Source organism: Schistocerca cancellata, chromosome 4, assembly GCF_023864275.1.
Source record: "Schistocerca cancellata isolate TAMUIC-IGC-003103 chromosome 4, iqSchCanc2.1, whole genome shotgun sequence".
In the NCBI taxonomy this organism is placed as follows: Eukaryota; Metazoa; Arthropoda; class Insecta; order Orthoptera; family Acrididae; genus Schistocerca; species Schistocerca cancellata.
The window spans coordinates 643,460,957-643,483,479 of record NC_064629.1 but is presented as its reverse complement, the minus strand read 5'-3'; the positions used below and the strand labels follow the sequence as shown (position 1 = coordinate 643,483,479).

The following is a 22,523-nucleotide window of genomic DNA, read 5'->3' as shown; positions in this document are numbered from 1 at the left end:
GCACAAAGTTCTTTCCAAATTAAACGTCCTGACCATCATGGCTTTCCTCTTCTCCGATAATATTTTACTCTTTGTGCCAGCTTGCTCAGTTCGTTGATTTGGTATCCCAACCAGATAGTGATATGGGCGAGCTTTTACCGTAGAGCTTTAAAACTTGTGATCGTACTAACACAAAATTGGCGAACAGGCTGATTTACTGGCAAATGCATGTGTGCATCTGTGTCAGTAGTGGACTGAAAAATTCAAGAATGGATTCAAACTCGCGGACTAACAGCAGCAGCAGCTGCTGCAGTTGATGCAGCTGCATGCTACTCGATCACGATGTTATTGCACTTGGCCTTCAGTGGCCGTTACCGGACACACGTGGTGCAGTCCAGTAACCAAGTACAGTGCCACTAAGGAAAACGCATCACATTGTGTACGATTTCAAAACAGTTGTGCATATACTATAAAGGGGTTCAGCGTGTGCTCGTGAAATATCACGATGAAAACTCATGGTAAACCGATTGAAGCGCTCTCTCCCACATGCAATAATATTGTGGTCGACTAATATACAACAAGACAGACATCGTGAACAGCAACAAAGACAATGGTGTTGCAATAAGCGCAATTTTTTTTAAAAAAATTGCTTCATCACCAACAACAGCAGAACCAGCAACAGCTGCAGATACAGACCAGCAGCGAGAGCTGTCCGCAGACCAAATACTAACATTGCAACAATTTCCAGTATCTGATAAGGACAGTAAGAACTGGGATTCCCATCTGCGTTGACTGAATTTGAATTTTTAAGGCGCGTAACACATACGATGTTAGCTTGTAACGCTCCCATTTGCTGTCTTCGAACAGCCAAATTTTCGAGTTAATTCGGAATTTGATATCTCTGACAAACCAGGTACTTAAATGCATTAGAAACAGCCAGTTCAAAATTCATGCAGAGTTGTTAACATGAATCTTAGTTGCAAATTTCGTCGTGTAAAGTTTAGTGAGTCACATTCGGACACACTCACTGTGACAACAACACTCGTATAGCTCGCGATCCGGAGGCTCTGAGGTACTAGCTATTGCAATTGCTCACGAATAAGTTGTACTCTGCCAAAACTACGGTTCCTTAGTTTTGGTACACTACATAAATCGCGCTGAAAATGGGAGGATTTACCGGCAGTACTGGTAGCATTAGTAGAAAAGCAAACATAAATGAAAGTGTGAGAGATAAACTGGGAACTGATGACATTCTTCTTCTTCTTTTGCACATAATTAGAACAGCACATCATTCAGTGTCAATCAGTTGTGTATTTTTTAACATTACAGAATATAAATTGCATTCTGTTAATAATAAAAATTATTTGAAAGCGTAACTTTTGCGCTTTTATGTAATCAAATCAATTACCAGTGATGCAGGTACAGTTTACATGCTCAAAACCTATATATACACTCCTGGAAATGGAAAAAAGAACACATTGACACCGGTGTGTCAGACCCACCATACTTGCTCCGGACACTGCGAGAGGGCTGTACAAGCAATGATCACACGCACGGCACAGCGGACACACCAGGAACCGCGGTGTTGGCCATCGAATGGCGCTAGCTGCGCAGCATTTGTGCACCGCCGCCGTCAGTGTCAGCCAGTTTGCCGTGGCATACGGAGCTCCATCGCAGTCTTTAACACTGGTAGCATGCCGCGACAGCGTGGACGTGAACCGTATGTGCAGTTGACGGACTTTGAGCGAGGGCGTATAGTGGGCATGCGGGAGGCCGGGTGGACGTACCGCCGAATTGCTCAACACGTGGGGCGTGAGGTCTCCACAGTACATCGATGTTGTCTCCAGTGGTCGGCGGGAGGTGCACGTGCCCGTCGACCTGGGACCGGACTGCAGCGACGCACGGATGCACGCCAAGACCGTAGGATCCTACGCAGTGCCGTAGGGGACCGCACCGCCACTTCCCAGCAAATTAGGGACACTGTTGCTCCTGGGGTATCGGCGAGGACCATTCGCAACCGTCTCCATGAAGCTGGGCTACGGTCCCGCACACCGTTAGGCCGTCTTCCGCTCACGCCCCAACATCGTGCAGCCCGCCTCCAGTGGTGTCGCGACAGGCGTGAATGGAGGGACGAATGGAGACGTGTCGTCTTCAGCGATGAGAGTCGCTTCTGCCTTGGTGCCAATGATGGTCGTATGCGTGTTTGGCGCCGTGCAGGTGAGCGCCACAATCAGGACTGCATACGACCGAGGCACACAGGGCCAACACCCGGCATCATGGTGTGGGGAGCGATCTCCTACACTGGCCGTACACCACTGGTGATCGTCGAGGGGACACTGAATAGTGCACGGTACATCCAAACCGTCATCGAACCCATCGTTCTACCATTCCTAGACCGGCAAGGGAACTTGTTGTTCCAACAGGACAATGCACGTCCGCATGTATCCCGTGCCACCCAACGTGCTCTAGAAGGTGTAAGTCAGCTACCCTGGCCAGCAAGATCTCCGGATCTGTCCCCCATTGAGCATGTTTGGGACTGGATGAAGCGTCGTCTCACGCGGTCTGCACGTCCAGCACGAACGCTGGTCCAACTGAGGCGCCAGGTGGAAATGGCATGGCAAGCCGTTCCACAGGACTACATCCAGCATCTCTACGATCGTCTCCATGGGAGAATAGCAGCCTGCATTGCTGCGAAAGGTGGATATACACTGTACTAGTGCCGACATTGTGCATGCTCCGTTGCCTGTGTCTATGTGCCTGTGGTTCTGTCAGTGTGATCATGTGATGTATCTGACCCCAGGAATGTGTCAATAAAGCTTCCCCTTCCTGGGACAATGAATTCACGGTGTTCTTATTTCAATTTCCAGGAGTGTATATATATATATATATATATATATAATCAAATCAATTACCTGTGATGCAGGTACAGTTTACATGCTCAAAACCTAATATATATATATAGTTTTTTTGTTATCATGTTCAAGAGTTTCTTGTTATTATTGATAAATGCGAAAGCTGTTTATGAATAAGAGAAACATGTTTTCTGTAAGTCCGACTAAGTAGTGAAACGATGTTTGATACATTCTTTTGTTTCGCCCGTTTTTTTCTTTTTGTTTTACCATTCCTTAAGGAAATTTGGTTTTCTAGAGGTATATGATAAATACGTATTGTTTTCTTTATTTTTACTATAATATATCTCTGTTCCACGTTACAGATCAACGATTTTCGAATAAAACCTAAATTAAACACTGACAATTTCAGTTTTGCTATAAATACTGTTTATTTTTAAGTAAGAGACTGGAAGATATCTAAGTAGGCTACGTGGCCCTTTATACATCCCCAGTCAGTTTCTAGACGGTTCACCGCTTCCGGTTTCTAGGGACCTAGTAAGACGCTGATAGCATACGTAAAGAAGCACTCGCTGTGAGGTAAGGCGAGACAGGTATCCAACACACGTGACATACTGGTAACAGAGGTAACACCTTAACTGACCAAAGCTACAAGGAAAACTACCGTCGTCTACGCTTCCTTATGATAATATATGGTAGCCTACGGTAGCTTTACCTCTCTGCTTCCGTAGTTTCCACTGCAGCGCAAGAAATGTTGTTTTAGTGATATGGAACGGCTATAGTACGAGAACGACGCCCCGTGCCCAGAAGCATAGAACTAAAGATCGCAGTTCATAGTTTTCTTCCCCCTCTAGCACAACATTCAAACGCAAGAATATTTTAGGCCAATAACAAGCAACACTAATAAATGTAAAAAAAAGGCAGCCCAGCAATAAATGACACTATTATTCTCGGAGAGAGTTAAAATTACACGTAGAATGTTTCCAGGCTCGTCCATAAGACAGCTGCCTGTATCATAAAACAGTTTGCGCAAATCCTTTTCTATAGCCCCAATGTGCTTACGCAGATTTCTCAGAACGGGCTCGGCTTCGCCAAGCCGGCTGTCTGGACTAAACACCGTAGTAGTACTGGTCACAGATTGGTTTTTATGGAGATGAAGTTTTCGCGCCATTCAGTCCGAGTAGATCTGGTTGAAGTTCAAATTCCGCCGTTCTGGCCAGAGACGGCCCTCTCGAGACCGACCGACCGCCGTGTCATCCTCATAAAGTGGTGTCATCGAGCTGCGGTATGGAAAGGCATCGGGTTAGTACGCATTTCTCCCGGCTGTTGTGGTGTTGGCAGATCCGGTTGAAGAGGTAACGGCGAATTACAAACAGCCGGCCTCCGTGTTCTGTGGGTGCCGTCGATAACTCTAATACCACATATATCTTTTTTGATACGTTAGAGATATTCAGGAACTATTTCCACTTTGATAGATATTACCCATGACCTCATAAAATAGCGAACAGCGTTTTATCGTGACCTTAATATGCGCTGAGATGCAAATATCAATATTTTTAATGAAACTATGCAGAGTTTTAGATTCAGAATGACAGTCATAGATGAGTCCTGCTGCTCATTATGCATTCTCTAAAGTCAGTACATTTTTAGCCATTTCTTCATTATTAAAAATCATGGTAGACCTAAAAATTAATGCTAAATGAATGAGTCACGATACTAAATATTTTATAAGCAGTACATTGACATATGTCTCAATACGGCCGATCGACGGAGACTTTAATACCACAGTACTTCATTTTAATCTTCAAAAGGGCAGTACACAATTAATCGAACATCTCTTATCGCAGTGAATCAATCCATAATAACATTAGGAAAATAAAATTTCAATTACATTTTACTACATAACTTCTCCACAGTCCTACGACTTCGTTATATTACTGAATTACATATTTATACACGAGTATGGTTCGTTATGAATAGGACAATAAGGCAGAGAAAGAGCTACTGCAACAATTCAGTGATAGGGTTGTTCTCATCAGATTCGACAGAAAGCCAGAGGTAGCCAGGAGTGGACATACTGTCTGTTCAGTATGTGCGTGGGCAGTGTTACACACAAATGGTAAAATATATCATCTTAGTTCTTTCACATGTCGACGTTGCAAACAGAAGATGAAGAGATAGAGAAAGTATATAATGATACTGAACGGGCAATTCACTATGTAGAGAGATGAAAATCTAACCATTATGGGAGATTGGAACGCGGTTGTAGGAGAAGGACTAGAATAGAGAACTGCGGAGTATATGCAGCAGGCCGTAGAAGTGAGACAGGAGAAAGACTAATTGAGTTCTGCAATAAATTTCAGATAGTAACAGCGAATACTCCGTTCAAGAATCAAAAGAGGAAGAGGTATACTTGGAAAAGACCCAGAGACACTAGAAGATTCAAGCTGGTTTATATCATGGTCAGACACATATCCCGAAATCAGATATTGGATTTTAAGAGGTATCCAGGAGTAGATATACTGTCTGTTAAGTAAGTGCGTGGGCGGTATTACACACAGATGGTAAAAGATACCATCTTAGTTCTTTCACAGGCCAACAGAGCGAATCTTTGTACTTCATGCAATGTCCACAAAGCATATTTGGCGGTGTTTCTCAAAACTGCGTTTCGGAAATTTGCACGCGTTTAGCGACAATTTAAACGTACAGAAGATGTTCAGAATTTATCACAGATATTTGATGCCGACTGTCAAACTTTGGTTCATGAACTAAAATGAAGATTTAATACTTCAGGAGGACAATGATCTGAAGCACCGCAGCAGGTTTTGCAGCGACTGGAAAAAGCAGAAATGTGTGCAGGTACTAGACTGGCCCTCACAGTCGTCTGACGCAAATCCTATTGAAAATGTAAGGTCTTATTGCGCAAAGAAGTTTCAAGGAAAAAAGATCTTCACTTTGAAACAGGTGCATTTGAAGGTCTCTTCCACGGGAAACGCCGAAAGCTTGGTTCCAAGCATGCCTCGGAGATGCCAACCAATTATCTACTCTACGAGTGTCTGGATATATTATTAATTGTAACTGCACTTTTCTCTTGTTCATATATAAGGTACGTAATCAGTAGATTGACTGCCGCGAGTAATGAGTATAGTGGACAGAGGCACTACAAAAGTAGTGTATGGACAGTAAGTGAAAGTGTGGGTCTCACCGGGAGCGTGCCAGAGATAAGTCCCTGCAATCGCACTATCCTCTGTGTCCTCGATGGCTCAGTCGCATATAGAGCGTCTGCCACGTAAACAGGAGAGCCCGGGCTCGAGTCCCGGTCGGGGCACACATTTTCAACTGTCCCCGTTGACATTAATGAACCCCTGTAAGCAAATAATGGTATGGATTCATAGTAATTTCATTCAATGTCTGGAGTAGTGCTGGAGGGAATTGACACCATGAATCTGCAGGGATGTTCATAAATCCGTAGGAGTACGAGAGAGTGGAGAGCTCTTCTGAACAGTACGTTGTAAGGCATCCCAGATACGCCCAATAATATTCATGTCTGGGGTATTTGGTGACCAGCGGAAGTCTTTAAACTCAGAAGAGTGTTCCTGGAGCCACTCTGTAGCAATTCTAGACGTGTGGGATGTCGCATTCTCCTGCTGGAATAGCCCAAGTCCGTCGGAATGCTCAATGGACATAGATGGTTGCACATGATCAGACAGGATGCTTACGTACGTCTCACCTGTCAGAGTCGTATCTAGACCTATGAGGGGTCCCACATCACTCCAACTGCACACGCCCCACACCATTACAGAGCCTCCACCAGCTTGAACACGGATTCATGAGGTTCACTCCATACCTGTACCCATCCATCCGCTCGATACAATTGGAAACGAGACTCGTCCGACTAGGCAACATGTTTCCAGTCATCAACAGTCCAACCTCGGTGTTGATGTGCGCAGGCGAAGCGTAAAGCTTTTTGTCGTGCAGTTATCAAGGATAGACGAGTGGGTCTTCGGCTCCGAAAGCCCATATCGATGGTGTTTCGTTGAATGGTTCGCAAGCTGGCGCTTGTTGATGGCCCAGCATTGACATCTGTACCAATTTGCGGAGGGGTTGCACTTCTGTCACGTTGGACGATTCTCTTCAGTCGTCGTTGGTCCCGTTCTTGCAGAATTTTTTTCGGGCCGCAGTGATGTCGGAGATTTGATGTTTTACCGGATTCCTGATATTCATGCTACACTCGTGAAATGGTCGCACGGGAAAATCCCCACATCGTCGCTGCCTCGGAGATTCTGTGTCCCATCGCTCTTGCGCCGACTATAACACCACGTTCAAACTCACTTAAATCTTGATAACCTGCCACTGTAGCAGCAATAACCGATGTAACAACTGCGCCAGACACTTGTTGCCGACCGCAGCGCCGTATTCTGCCTGTCTACATATCTCTGTATTTGAATACGCATGCCTATACCAGTTTCTTTGGCGCTTTAGAGTATATATATATATATACACTCTGAAGCGCTAAAGAAACTGGTATAGGTATGCGTATATATATATATATATATATATATATATATATATATATATATATATATATACTCCTGGAAATGGAAAAAAGAACACATTGACACCGGTGTGTCAGACCCACCATACTTGCTCCGGACACTGCGAGAGGGCTGTACAAGCAATGATCACACGCACGGCACAGCGGACACACCAGGAACCGCGGTGTTGGCCGTCGAATGGCGCTAGCTGCGCAGCATTTGTGCACCGCCGCCGTCAGTGTCAGCCAGTTTGCCGTGGCATACGGAGCTCCATCGCAGTCTTTAACACTGGTAGCATGCCGCGACAGCGTGGACGTGAACCGTATGTGCAGTTGACGGACTTTGAGCGAGGGCGTATAGTGGGCATGCGGGAGGCCGGGTGGACGTACCGCCGAATTGCTCAACACGTGGGGCGTGAGGTCTCCACAGTACATCGATGTTGTCGCCAGTGGTCGGCGGAAGGTGCACGTGCCCGTCGACCTGGGACCGGACCGCAGCGACGCACGGATGCACGCCAAGACCGTAGGATCCTACGCAGTGCCGTAGGGGACCGCACCGCCACTTCCCAGCAAATTAGGGACACTGTTGCTCCTGGGGTATCGGCGAGGACCATTCGCAACCGTCTCCATGAAGCTGGGCTACGGTCCCGCACACCGTTAGGCCGTCTTCCGCTCACGCCCCAACATCGTGCAGCCCGCCTCCAGTGGTGTCGCGACAGGCGTGAATGGAGGGACGAATGGAGACGTGTCGTCTTCAGCGATGAGAGTCGCTTCTGCCTTGGTGCCAATGATGGTCATATGCGTGTTTGGCGCCGTGCAGGTGAGCGCCACAATCAGGACTGCATACGACCGAGGCACACTGGGCCAACTCCCGGCATAATGGTGTGGGGAGCGATCTCCTACACTGGCCGTATACCACTGGTGATCGTCGAGGGGACACTGAATAGTGCACGGTACATCCAAACCGTCATCGAACCCATCGTTCTACCATTCCTAGACCGGCAAGGGAACTTGCTGTTCCAACAGGACAATGCACGTCCGCATGTATCCCGTGCCACCCAACGTGCTCTAGAAGGTGTAAGTCAACTACCCTGGCCAGCAAGATCTCCGGATCTGTCCCCCATTGAGCATGTTTGGGACTGGATGAAGCGTCGTCTTACGCGGTCTGCACGTCCAGCACGAACGCTGGTCCAACTGAGGCGCCAGGTGGAAATGGCATGGCAAGCCGTTCCACAGGACTACATCCAGCATCTCTACGATCGTCTCCATGGGAGAATAGCAGCCTGCATTGCTGCGAAAGGTGGATATACACTGTACTAGTGCCGACATTGTGCATGCTCCGTTGCCTGTGTCTATGTGCCTGTGGTTCTGTCAGTGTGATCATGTGATGTATCTGACCCCAGGAATATGTCAATAAAGTTTCCCCTTCCTGGAACAATGAATTCACGGTGTTCTTATTTCAATTTCCAGGAGTGTATATATATATATATATATATATATATATATATATATATATATATATATATATATATAGTTTCTGATCGTACACCCTTCCAAAAAAGTGCCACATGTTCTGTCTCGGTTGTGAGACTTTTTGCTTTCCGATGATACAACTAATCATATTCTCAGATAAAGATCTTTTGCAAGAAAAATCTGAGAATAAGTGTAAACTTCAACTGACCTCAACCTCTCTACGATGCGTGTAGTACACTATCTGATCATAAGTATCCGTACACCTACCAGTGGACAGTAATATGGGTGTCCACCCTTTGCCTTTGTGACGGCTTAATCTCTGCCGGAGACACTTTCAGTGAGACGCCTAAATGTCTGTAGAGCAATGGCAACTGGATACTGGATTGTGGAGGGCAGTCGACGTAGTAACAAGTCCCAAAGGTGTTCCATTGGTTTCAGATCGGAACTCTGGGCAGGCCAGTATTTTCAGGAATGTTATTGTCCGCAAACCATTACCTCACGAATGCTGCTTTATGACATGGTTCACTGTCACGCTGATACAAGTAATCATCGTCTCAGAACTGTTCCTCTACGGTACGCAGTTCACAATGCTGTAAAATGTGTTCATATTCTCCTGGATTTTGAGTTTTCTTAAGCGTAATAATCGGACCACATCCTAATCACAAAAAAAAGCTGCCATACCGTACTTCACTCTTGGCACTACATACGAAGGCAGATAACGTTGTCCCGGCATTCACCTAACCCAGATCATTCCATCGCATTGTCACGGAGTGTAGGGTGATTCATCATTCCAAATCACTCTTTTCCAGTCATCCATTGTCCAGACGTCGCTCTTTACACCACCTGAAGCATCGTTTAGCATTGACTACAGATGTGTAACTTAAAAGGAGCAGCTGGGTCATTGTTAAAATATGCAGTTGTTAAACCGCTTTATAAGAAAGGTAACAAAAAAGACTTAAATAACTATCGTCAAATTTCCTTACTTAACACTTTTTTCGAAAATATTCTAAAAAGTAAGTGAGAGCAGTCTCACATTTAAGTAGGAATAATTTACTTAGCACAACAAAATTTGGATTCTAGGTGAGGTGCTCGATTGAGAACGCCATTTATTTATTGAAAGACCAAATATTACAAGCCTTGAATAATAAAATATCGCCAGTTGGTATTTTTGTGATCGCTCTAAGACGTTTGTATTGTGTGGATCATCATATTCTCTTAGAAAAACTCAAGTTTTATGTAACTGATGGCTTTACACACAACTGGTGAGAAATCACGAAAGTCTCATTTTGAAGCCCTCTCCTACTGCTTATATAAGGGAATGACCTTCCACTTAACATTCGACCAGCAGACTGGTACTTTTTGCAGATCATACTAGTGTTATAATAAATCCTGTTAAAGAGAAAGTAGCAGAAGAGAGTGTTAAAGATGATTTTCAAATAATTATTAAGTGGCTCTCTGAAAATGGACTTTCCCTTAATTTTCATAAAGTACACTGTATTCTTTTCTGTACAAGAAACAACTGGACGGTTGAGAAATATAGTGTTGTAATTCAAAATAGCTACTTACTTACTAATGAAGGTTTTGCATTTGAGGTATAGAAAAATCAGTGAGCCATGGAGAGTGACTTTATTGAAAGTTTTAAAGATTGACTTGCGCCATAACAGATTGGTGATGTTAGATGCCGGAAAACATTGACTTATATCACTATGTTTCTCAGCCATCCAATCGATGTAGCACATGAAGAGGAATCAGTAAATAGTGTGGAATACTCCAAATTTTTGGATGTACATATTGATGAAAATGTGAACAGGAAGAATCATATTATTGAGTTACTCAAACAATTAAGTTCAGCTACTTTAGCTATTCATATAATCACTAGTTTTTGGAACAAATGAATCAGCCTCTTGACATATTGTGCATATTTCCAAGCAATAACATCTTCTAGAGTAATTTTCTGACGTAACCCATCAGTTAGAAAGTAAGTATTGATTGCACAAAAGCGAACAGTCAGAGTTATACAAAGCGTTCGACTGTGGTCGTCATGCAGGTAGCTCTTCAAGGAGTTACGCATTTTAACTGCACCATCACAACACATATATTCACAAATGAAATTCGTCATACATAATCCATTACATTTTGAGAAGAATGGTTATGTCTGCACCTACAATATTATAGGAAAAATGACCTTTATTACCCCTTACTGAAGCTGCCATCGGATCAGAAATAAGTTCAATATGCAGCAATAAAAATTTTTGATCATTTGCCCAATAATACAAAATGTCTAACATATAGCAAAACAAGTTTTATATCTAACCTAAATCATTTCTTCTGGACAACACCAATTTCAGGGACGAATTTCTTTTTAAAAGCTGGTAGCCTATAAATACAGGGACGGAAAGAATCGCAAGATCAAGAGGGTGTCGGGTGACATAAACGAAATATGTAGGCATGTTTCTATGTCTGAAAGTCTATGTCTACTCAAATTTCGCACCAGTCGCATAAGAGTGGCACATATTTGTTTTAAATACCCGCTGTGACGGTAGTGAGCGTTAGTTAACTCTTTCAGATTTGACGTGGTGAGTTGATGCTATTCAAGAATGCCTTGAAGGCGACAAGGGCGCCATTATCAGCCCCTCACTGAGTTTGAAAGACGTCGTGTAATAGGGCTACGAGAAGCTGAAGCATCCTTCTGCGGTATTGCAGAAAGACCCGGCAGAAATGTAGCCACTGTACATGATTGCTGGAAGCGGTGGTCATGGGGATGTATGGTAGCAAGAGGAGAAGGCTCCGGACGGCTGCGTGGCATTATACCGAGGGGGAAGACCATCTTGTGCGGCTTATGGCTCTGACGCACCGTACTCCATCTGCAGGAGCAATAAATTTAGAGGCAATTCAGTTGGCTCGTGATTATGGTATAATCATTTCCTGCTCAAATGACTCATCGTCTACAGCCACTGGACAGATTGTTCTAGAAAATATTAAAAAACAACTACAATGAAGTAGCATTTTCGTGGCAACGTTCAAATCCTAGCAATGGCATAAGTCAAGCTGACATTGCATAATTCCTGGGTAAAGCATATCCCAGATCAGTTTGTGTGGGCATAGCACTAAACGGTTTTAAGGCAAGAGGCTTGTGGTCATGTGACAGAAAATTCGTCAAAGTAGAGGATTTTGTAGCTACCATTCTACATATTGCTGATCAGTCAGACCAAGAATCAGCTGATGGAACTGAAGCAACAATACGAATCTGGGGGCAGACTAACGTTGTAACACCACTCAATGGTCAGTCTGGACTTTATACAATGTGTCGAGAATGTGCACTCGAAAACAATATTGCAATAGGTGCCGAAATTAGTAGTCAACAAATAGTAAAGTCTCAACTGAATACTTTATCTCCTCTTCCGCGTGTAACAACAGTTATCAAGAAAAATACGAGATTACCCAAACTAACAATGTAATTAACATGAAGTCCTTACACAAAGGACATAGAAGACGAAGAAAACGTAACTGAAAAGAAGAAATCTGTTCACAAACCTATACAAAAGAGACAGATAAACGAAAAAAATTTAACAAGTATGAAAAAATAAAGGATAAGTGAATTGATTATGTCAACTGTGTGAGAAATATCGAAAAGAAGACAGGATTCAATGTATGAAATGTAATGTGCGGGTACATGACCTATGCGCTGGCGACGAAAGTACAATGAAGAAATATTTCTGTTATATCTGTGTTCAGATCTACAGATTTTTCATATGGTTATTTAAGCAATTTAATTCGTTAAGAATTTATCTTTTGTTTGCTAGATGTAATTTCATTGCGGGTAACCAAGGAGGTAACATTACGTTTATAGTTCGTAATTTTTACTGCGACGTTTTGTTACATTATCCCAAGGTTTTATTATGTTGTTACTGACTTCTTATCCTAAGTACGACTTCAGCTACAGGGGATACGGATTAGTAAACCAGGTGCCTTAATCGTACCAAAGGTACAGATTTCAAAAAGGTTGAAAACACATTTTGTGAAAATATTTTTTGTGTGTGGAAGCTGGTTGATAACTGAAAAAATAAAATTAATGTAGACTGATTCTTACATACTGCTATTTCTTTAAGTAAATAGCGCCGTAACCGGTTTCGAACTGGCAAGTTCATCATCAGACGATTATGTAAAGTGTATCTTGCACATCATGTGAACAACCGTCTGATGATGAACTTGTCAGTTCTAAACCGGTTATGGCGCTGTTTACTTAAACAAATAGCAGTATTAATAGTGGCTGGTTGCTGTCTTCTTCTTTGAAAGAATAGACCTACATTAACTGTACACAGCCACGGTCTCACTATGTCAGTTTTAGACAAAACAGCATGAAAAAATAAACATTCATTACACACAAAACAAATTGTGTTATTTAAATTACCGTACCAAATACAGTGATTCTCCCTTAATGGATACGCTACAACTAGTTTTTAAGTGTAGTTGTATCAATACGACAAAAATTATGTGCTCATTAACGTTAACAGTAAACACGTACACATAAACTGTAAAATCACTCGTTTGACATCATTTCAATAAAAGAATCGTTGAAATGATCTATGGAACATGTAACTACTAACTAACTAAATAACCTCAAATATTTCTGAAACCATGTAAGATATCGTAATTCTGCTTTTACTTAAACGAATTGAAAGAAAGTCCTCGTTAAAAGACATACAGTTCTTGCCGTCGCTACGTTAAATGAATGTTGTTATCAACTTCACTGCATTAAAGTTTAAACCGATCGATAGTAACATTTGCTGCTAGTATAGTAACTGTTAAAGAGACGTATTCAATCGCATTTCATTCTCCAATGTCCGATAAGTGTTTACGGAGAAATTACTACACTGAACATGTAATGGACACTGACGCAGAGACATTAGTTGTGAAAGCTCATAACTATTTAGCCATTCCTTGTTATGCACCTTGCAGCTAAAAATGTCAGATGGCTTTGGGTCTGTTTCACAAAGATAGTGATATCCAGCCTCCCAATCCTCACCCCGCTCCCCACAACCAGCTCAGATCCCTGCACGCTCTGGTTTAACGCTCTGTCAATGGTGAGGTCATTAAAGATACATAACAGAAATTATAGTAACCGATTACTGTGTAAGATTACCAAGAGAAGAGACATGATAGATGTTCTGGATAACAAATGTGTGATGGTCTGTCGGCCGGGGAGGCCGAGCGGTTCTAGGCGCTACAGTCTGGGACCGCGAGGCCGCTACAGTCGCAGGTTCGAATCCTGCCTCGGGCATGGAAGTGTGTGATGTCTTTAGGTTAGTTAGTTCTAAGTTCTAGGGGACTGATAACCTCAGAAGTTAAGTCCCATAGTGCTCAGAGCCATTTGAACCATTTTGTGATGGTCCCATGTTATAAGAAAACAGGAATTTAGTAATTATGTAAATTTAAATAATAATCAAAAAGACCCTATGAAATTTGAAATTTCAGTGCTTGATAAAAAATCAAAGACAGTTCCTTCATCGAAATGGCACATTAGAGAATGATTTAAAGTAATTATTTATTAGATTCAGAATTGGAAAGTGCCCTAATTTGGGCAGGATTGTACAAATCTTCCTGTTGAAAAACCATTTAAGTCATGGTGAAATGCGTAAAAACGGATAACATTACACATAGTACACTCTTTTCATTATGCGAGTGTTTAAAGTAAGAGGCAGTGTTTTAAATGTAACTGAACAGAAAACGTTGTGGGGAAGGCGAACCAAAGACTGCGTTTTACTTGCAGAACACAGAAGAGGCAACAGTCTACTAAAGAGATCGCCTACATTACAATTGTCCGTCCTCTTCTGGAGTACTGCTGTGCGGCTTTGGATTCTTGTCAGATAGGACTGACGGAAGATATCGATAAAGTTCAAAGAAACACGTTTTGTAAAATTGCGAAATGGAGGAGAGTGTCACGGAAATTATACACGAGTTGGTGTGAAAATTATTAAAACAAAGACTTTTTCGTTGCGGTGAGATCTTTTCACGAAATTTCAACCACCAGCTTTCATCTCCGAAAATATTTTGTTGACGCCCACGTACGCAGGAAGAATTGATCACCGTAATGAAATAACAGAAACTGAAGCTCGCACGGAAAAATTTAAGTGTTCGTTCTTCCAGAGTGCTATTCGGGAGCAGAACTGTAGGTAAATAATCTGAAGGTGGTTCGACAAACGCTCTGTCAAGAAATTAAGAGTAAACTACAAAATATTCATGTAGATGTACCTGAAATTAAAATTCCAGCTTCTAGACCAATGAGAGTTAAGAAGGTAAAACTACGCTTGACAGCCATCACATCGAATTTATACGAATTCACTAAGGAGTCATAAATCTATCATAACATGATGTTGTTCTTGTAACTGCGCATTTTATAGTTTTCTAGACAGCGAAGAACATGGTGAAAATCAACCATAAAACACTACTGGCCATTAAAATTGCTACACCACGAAGATGACGTGCTACAGACGCGAAATTTAACCGACAGGAAGAAGATGCTGTGATATGCAAATCATTAGCTTTTCAGAGCATTCACACAGGGTTGGCGCCGGTGGCGACACCTACAACGTGCTGACATGAGGAAAGTTTCCAACCGATTTCTCATACACAAACAGCAGTTGACCGGCGTTGCCTGGTGAAACGTTGTTGCGATGCCTCGTGTAAGGAGGAGAAATGCGTACCATCACGTTTCCGACTTTGATAAAGGTCAGATTGTAGCCTATCGCGATTGCGGTTTATCGTATCGCGACATTGCTGCTCACGTTGGTCGAGATCCAATGACTGTTAGCAGAATATGGAATCGGTGGGTTCAGTAGGGTAATACGGAACGCCGTGCTGGATCCCAACGGCCTCGTATCACTAGCAGTCGAGATGACAGGCATCTTATCCGCATGGCTGTAACGGATCGTGCAGCCACGTCTCGATCCCTGGGTCAACAGATGGGGACGTTTGCAAGACAATAACCATCTGCACGAACAGTTCGACGACGTTTACAGCAGCATGGACTATCAGCTCGGAGACCATGGCTGCGGTTACCCTTGACGCTGCATCACAGACAGGAGCGCCTGAGATGGTGTACTCAACGACGAACCTGGGTACACGAATGGCAAAATGTCATTTTTTCGGATGAACCCAGGTTCTGTTTATAGCATCATGATGGTCGCATCCGTGTTTGGCGACATCGCGGTGAACGCACATTGGAAGCGTGTATTCGTCATCGCCATACTGGCGTATCACCCGGCGTGGTGGTATGAGGTGCCATTGGTTACACGCCTCGGTCACCTCTTGTTCGCATTGACGGCACTTTGAACAGTGGACGTTACATTTCCGATGTTTTACGACCCGTGGTTCTACCCTTCAATCAATCCCTGCGAAACCCTACATTTCAGCAGGATAACGCACGACCGCATATTGCAGGTCCTGTACGGGCCTTTCTGGATACAGAAAATGTTCGACTACTGCCCTGGCCAGCACATTCTCCAGATCTCTCACCAACTGAAAACGTCTGGTCAATGGTGGCCGAGCAACTGGCGCGTCACAATACGCCAGTCACTACTCTTGATGAACTGTGGTATCGTGTTGAAGCTGCATTGGCAGTTGTACCTATACATGCCACCCAAGCTCTGTTTGACTCAATGCCCAGGCGTATCAAAGCCGTTATTACGGCCATAAGTGGTTGTTTTGGGTACTGATTTCTCAGGAGGTATGCACCCAAATTGCGTGAAAATGGAACGATGCAGGTATGAATGGTCAGGTGAACATTCTCACAACCGTAGACAAGGTTCTGGACGTCCACGCAGCACACACACGTACAAGGACCGTCGTATTGTAAGGGCAGCAGTGGTAGATCCTACAGCTACCACAGCACAGATAAGACGGGTGGGGAGGGGGGGGGGGGGGGGTTGCGAGCCCAGACATGTCAACAAGAACTGTTGCAACTGGATATAGCAGTGGAATTGCGGGCACGCACACCTCTAGCCCGTCTCACACTCACTCCACAGGGTCGACGTGAACGGCTAGGCTGGTCCCGTCATAGAGTCAATCGGAAGAGGGAATAGTGCGTCGTAGTCTTCAGCGATGAAAGCAAATTCTGCCTGCACGCAAGTGATGGTCGTTTGCGCGAGCAATTTCGTAGAGTGCATTCGTCCTGTCCAAGACACAATGGCCCCACTCCAGGTCTTATGGGCTGGGGTGCGATAAGCTACAACACTCGTACACATTTGGTGTTTCTGGAGCGGACGCTAACCAGCGGTCGGAACGTGCAGAATATTTTTAGAAACATTCTTTTGCCGTTCTTGCAACAGGAATATGATGTGTGGTTCCAACAGGATAATATTTCCCCACACACTGCGCGTGAAGCGCCGTCCGGAGTGGCCGAACGGTTCTAGGCGCTACTGTCAGGAGCCGCGCGCAGGTTCGAATCCTGCCTCGGGCATGGATGTGTGTGATGTCCTTAGGTTAGTTAGGTTTAAGTAGTTCTAAGTTCTAGGGGACTGATGACCTCAGAAGTTATGTCCCTATAGTGCTCATAGCAATTTGAACCATTTTTCTTTTCCTCGTGAAGCTCAACGTGCTCTGCAAGACATGTATTAACTTCCCTAGCCAGGACGATCCCAGGACTTGTCTCCAATCGAGCACATGTGGTTGATGGACGAGAAGTGACTCGTGAGACTCGTCAACCAAAAACTCTTACAGAACCACGTGAACAGGTCGAGCAGGCGTGGTATAACGTATCCCAGGACAGCATTCGCCATCTGTGCTATCGACTGGATCCCAGAGTCCGTGTCTGCACTGCCTCCCGTGGAGGCTACAGCACGTACTAATACGGGTGTTGCAAAATGGGTCGATACCTGGTACCTCAGAACCGCTTGTGTTATTGATCTGTAAATGTAAACATTTCATGTACTCTTCATGCACTGTTGCGACAATAAATCTTGATTGAACTGGAAATCTCTAAAATGATAAACTAATTTTTTCCTGCGCAGAGTACTTTGTTGTTTTTACAATGTTTCTACATAATTATATATATTTAGATGATTTTGCTCGGTGAAATTAGAGGAAAATCAGTGACATATTTTGTAGATGTATCGAATGAAGCCCGCCCTCAGGTCTGCGTCCGGTAGCCATAACGTCTGAGAGCCAACTGGAGCTGTTCCAAAGATTCCATCAAGAAGGAAACCTCTCATGGAGGTCAATTTACGCGTAAATGATAATTGCTCCCATCTCTCACTTATAGAGCGGCTGCCTTTCTGCATACGGTAGCCGCTACTACAGCAATGAGAGAATATGTACCATGTGATCGCTACTGTAGCATAAGCCAAAGCTCGCTGCAGAAACGGCACACTTACAGAGCCACAGACTAACACGAGGTCTATTTATACTACAACAACAAAAATGGTGTATTTAGGGATAGTATTTGAAGGGAACGCGCATGTAGATGATTTTCTCTCCAGCAAAGAAAATACTAGAAAATATCAACATACTAGGTATCAGCAAACCGAAATGTATGAAAAGAAATGAACATAGAAGACAACTTCAAAACTAATTTAACAAACTAATTTTTGTTCTTGTTTCATTACTTATTTTCATCTCATATTCTTCTTAACTAACTGTGATTTTTAAGTACTTTTGTTAAGTTATATTGTCTCTCACACTAAAATTATTGTTGCATAATTAGACCTAATAATTAATAAAATACTATTATGTAGACAGTATTCAATGTATTGTATTGCTTCCTTTAGACAAACAGGGTTGGAATTAGACAATTTAGTTTATTTACAACTACAGCTGACATCAAATTTAAGACATTATGTAGCATGTCTTTAAACACAGCAATACTGGCTTTAAGAAAGTCTAGATTATAATCGCACCGTCTTCGACTGCTGTTGAAAAATAATGGTAGATGGCATAATTGATCAGAGGCATCTGCATATTCTACGCCTATTCGAGGATCGCCTGCAAATCTGTACCACCACATTCATATTCTCAGATGTTACTGTGAGTCGCCGTGTTTAAATGGCACTCCAAGGTCTAACTTAATTTTTTTTTCATACTCATTTTACTAAGGTTTGAAGCTCCTCTTCTCGTTCTTCCGTGTTTGCGATGTAAAAACTGGGTTATTTTGGAAATCAGCCTTATGCAAACACAATTAGTTTATTTTTAGCCGGCCGGGGTGGCCAAGCGGTTAAAGGCGCTACAGTCTGGAACCGCGCGACCGCTACGGTCGCAGGTTCGAATCCTGCCTCGGGCATGGATGTGTGTGATGTCTTTAGGTTAGTTAGGTTTAAGTAGTTCTAAGTTCTAGGGGACTGATGATCTTGGACGTTAAGTCCCATAGTGCTCAGAGCCATTTGAACCATTTTTTATTTTTATATTTCCCCAGACATGTTTCGACACCAATGTGTCATCTTCTGTGGGTTAAATTTTTATTTTCTGTAAAGTACAATATCACATTTGTAATAACTACTGTAGGCCTATTATTACAAATGTGATATTGTACTTTACAGAAAATAAAAATTTAACCCACAGAAGATGACACATTGGTGTCGAAACATGTCTGGGGAAATATAAAAATAAACTAATTGTGTTTGCATAAGGCTGATTTCCAAAACAACCCATTTTTTATTTTTTTTAAATTTAAGAACATGCTGCCGTTGAGTGCTTTAGCAGAATGAGCCTACATTATTTTAACAATTATTATAGTGCGCAACGTGCTGCTAAGAAGAGATGATGCCTTGAAAAAGTGAAGGGCTTTGTTCACGTCTGCATTCAGATCAGATTGTGAGCCGACACGACACTTGCCGAATTTCACAAGGCAGGCTACTTAACAATCAAAGCTGTTCGGAGCCCAGTTTATGTCATCAGCAGAGTGAATGAAATTCAAATTAGCATTATAGACTAAGTCATATTCAGCCGTAAGCTGAATTATAGTTAATGTATCAGCCTGTAATAGCAATTACACTGCAATAATCCTCATGTGAATATTGCTGCAGTTTAGAGTGCCGTCAGTAAGAAACCATCAGGAACTACATGAAGAGCAAACTGCGACACCGGCAAAGTGCTACTTAGAAACTCCGCCTCTCGCACAGCTTGGTGACCCTCTTATTGTTATTTCGGTTTCTCTCTGTCCTAAGCATACTACAGATTCAAAAGCTCATTCATCAGGCGCTTTCCGATTTTTTGACAAAGCAACGACAGTGGTGATATTTTAATCATTACAAGTTCATGATACAGAATACTGTCTGCTCTTTTGATTATTAGAGACTCATTCACAATTTTGCTTATGCATGACATATTCTAGGCAATACTGTGTTTTTTTATTTTTACATTTTCTGGCGAGAATTGCCGCTCCTTTCATGTTCTGATACAGTGGAATCGAACTTGCACTGCAGACATTCACTGGTTTCATTTCTTGACAGCCTTTGCAGCCAAACTTGCTTTTTTTGAAACTTCTATTTTATTTGTAGCTTACAAAATATTTCTGTGGATGTCGCATTTAGCGTTTTCGTCTTTTTTTTGTATTCCTTTATTTTGCGGGTAGTGACTACGAAACCATCCTTACGAAAAACTGTTGTAAGAGCATGATAATGAAGTGAACAAAATGCGTTCTCCATTCATAATGTTTACAGTATAAAGACAGGTAAGGTTAAAAATAAATAATAAGTGAATTAAGTTATGTGACTGAACTTTTCATTTTGCTGTATACTTAAGACATAAAAACAAAAAGGAAAATAGTTTCTGAAGACGAGAAGCAATCAAAAAAATGCTCTTGTTCGTAATTTATGGTGTGCTGATTGCATTCGGTGCCTCCGAATATTATTCGTAACTCTCCTAGTTACAGAAATGGGTATAAACCCATTTTCCTACTCTTTCGCTAGTGCGACCCACAGGGAACTCGGCACCTGCCTGTGTTGCGCCTTTGTAGCACAGGTTGTGCCCCTCAAGTGGAATACAGTTTACGCTCACCACAAGAAAGATACGGGCTGTGGAAACGTGTTCTTCCTGCCAATAGTGTTATTGATACTTAGCAACATTGCAGAACATAGTTGGAGGTCCTGTAACTGCTGACACACTTTCTGCAGTAGTGCAAAATAATCCTACAGAATTTACTTGATATTTTATTGTTAATTCAGCTGACATTCTGAACGGTTCTCACTGAAGGTGTGACAATCTGTTGGTAGTTTTAAGTTTTTTTAGTGCAGAAAGGTCGTACCGTGGTGAAGCTAAAACTAATTTTTTCTTAGCAAGTTACCTGTCTACTCTAACAATAAGAGACGGAGGTGGGGCTGAGGGATAAATAGTGGCTCCCTAGCTCAGTGGTAACGTGGTGGTTCGTGAAGCAAAGGCTGCGTTAGGTAACGTATCCAATGAAGATGGAGACATAGTACACTTCGTCAACTTCTTACCTCTTCTCTAACTAACCTACAAGCAGCCAGATCCAAAATCACGAAGGAAATCTTAAGAAAGTTTCTCCATCATAAGTTTTCTCCTAACCTCAATTCAGTGCTCTTCTGCCATGATTACACGGCATGGCTATGGGAAGGTTCTGGTTGAGAGACATGAAAAATGGGTGAAGTTTAGAATTTTTCTTTCATACGACGATTGTTTTCATTAAAATGAAGGTTTTACCACTTTATTATATATGCATTCAAGTACGGACAAATATTTTTTATCTCAGGATGAATTTGGGGGACCATAGTGATGGGGTTTGAAAAATACCTCGAAACAGAAAAATGGTAGCTATTTGAAAAACACGTCACTTCCTTGGCGTGTTTTTCTAGGTTCTAAACTTAATTATTCTTCATTTTGAAAATTTAAATGAATTGGTTAACCCGTAGAAGCTCCAGAGCGCTTTGCGCGTTGAAAAATTTTGTTTCGAGAAAACGAGATTAGCGTTTGGAGTAACAAAACAAACGTTGTTTCAAAACATACGGTTAATTTGCGATGTTAGGATCACTGAGGCGTCCTTTATCTTCCTCAAACATGCTTTGGTTCTAAATTTCGTGCTGTATTTGTCAGTATGGGCTCTTTTAACAAACTGAGTCATTTCTCGCTCTGTTGTGTTTACGCGTTTCCTGTCAGGTATCTCCACGAAATCTGTCGCTATGACAGTTCCTAACAGGTTCATGATCTTCGGAATAGGTGAATAAACATCGTTGAATATACCTGCAGCTACATGTGCAGCTATTTCAACAGTTTTTGCTCTACAATGAGGATGTTTCCCTACGAGTTTCCAAATGCACGCGTTGAAGCTCTCGTTGTTATTTTGCGTATTGGTACCGGTGCAAATTTCAAGCAAAACTCCATTAGACAGAAATTCGTATACTGGTCTAAGCTTTCCGTGAACTAATTCATCAAGCGCCTACAGCTGCCTAAATTCGCAGTTCCATTCAACAAACTGTAACTTCAAAAATACTGGGTGTTTCAGAAAGAATGACTCGATTTCAAAATTTCATATTTATTGATAAAAACATATTACAAACATGAGATGAACTGCAAAATACTCAAAATATCTTAAAGTTTTAGCTATGCTATTACAAATGCTTTGAGTCCACCAGCAGCAGCACGAACAACATCTATGTGATAGCTAAATTCGTCACGAACACTACACAATGTATCTGCTTTTACAGAAGTTATGGGGGCTGTTATTCTGTTCTTCACTTCTC

General features: G+C 42.5%; 1 protein-coding gene across 6 annotated transcripts in view; it reads right to left on the bottom strand.

Moving 5' to 3' along the window:
• Positions 1-22,523, bottom strand: part of LOC126183803 (transmembrane protein 43 homolog) — a 226,612-nt gene that overhangs the window by 43,068 nt on the left and 161,021 nt on the right. The window lies entirely within an intron of this gene.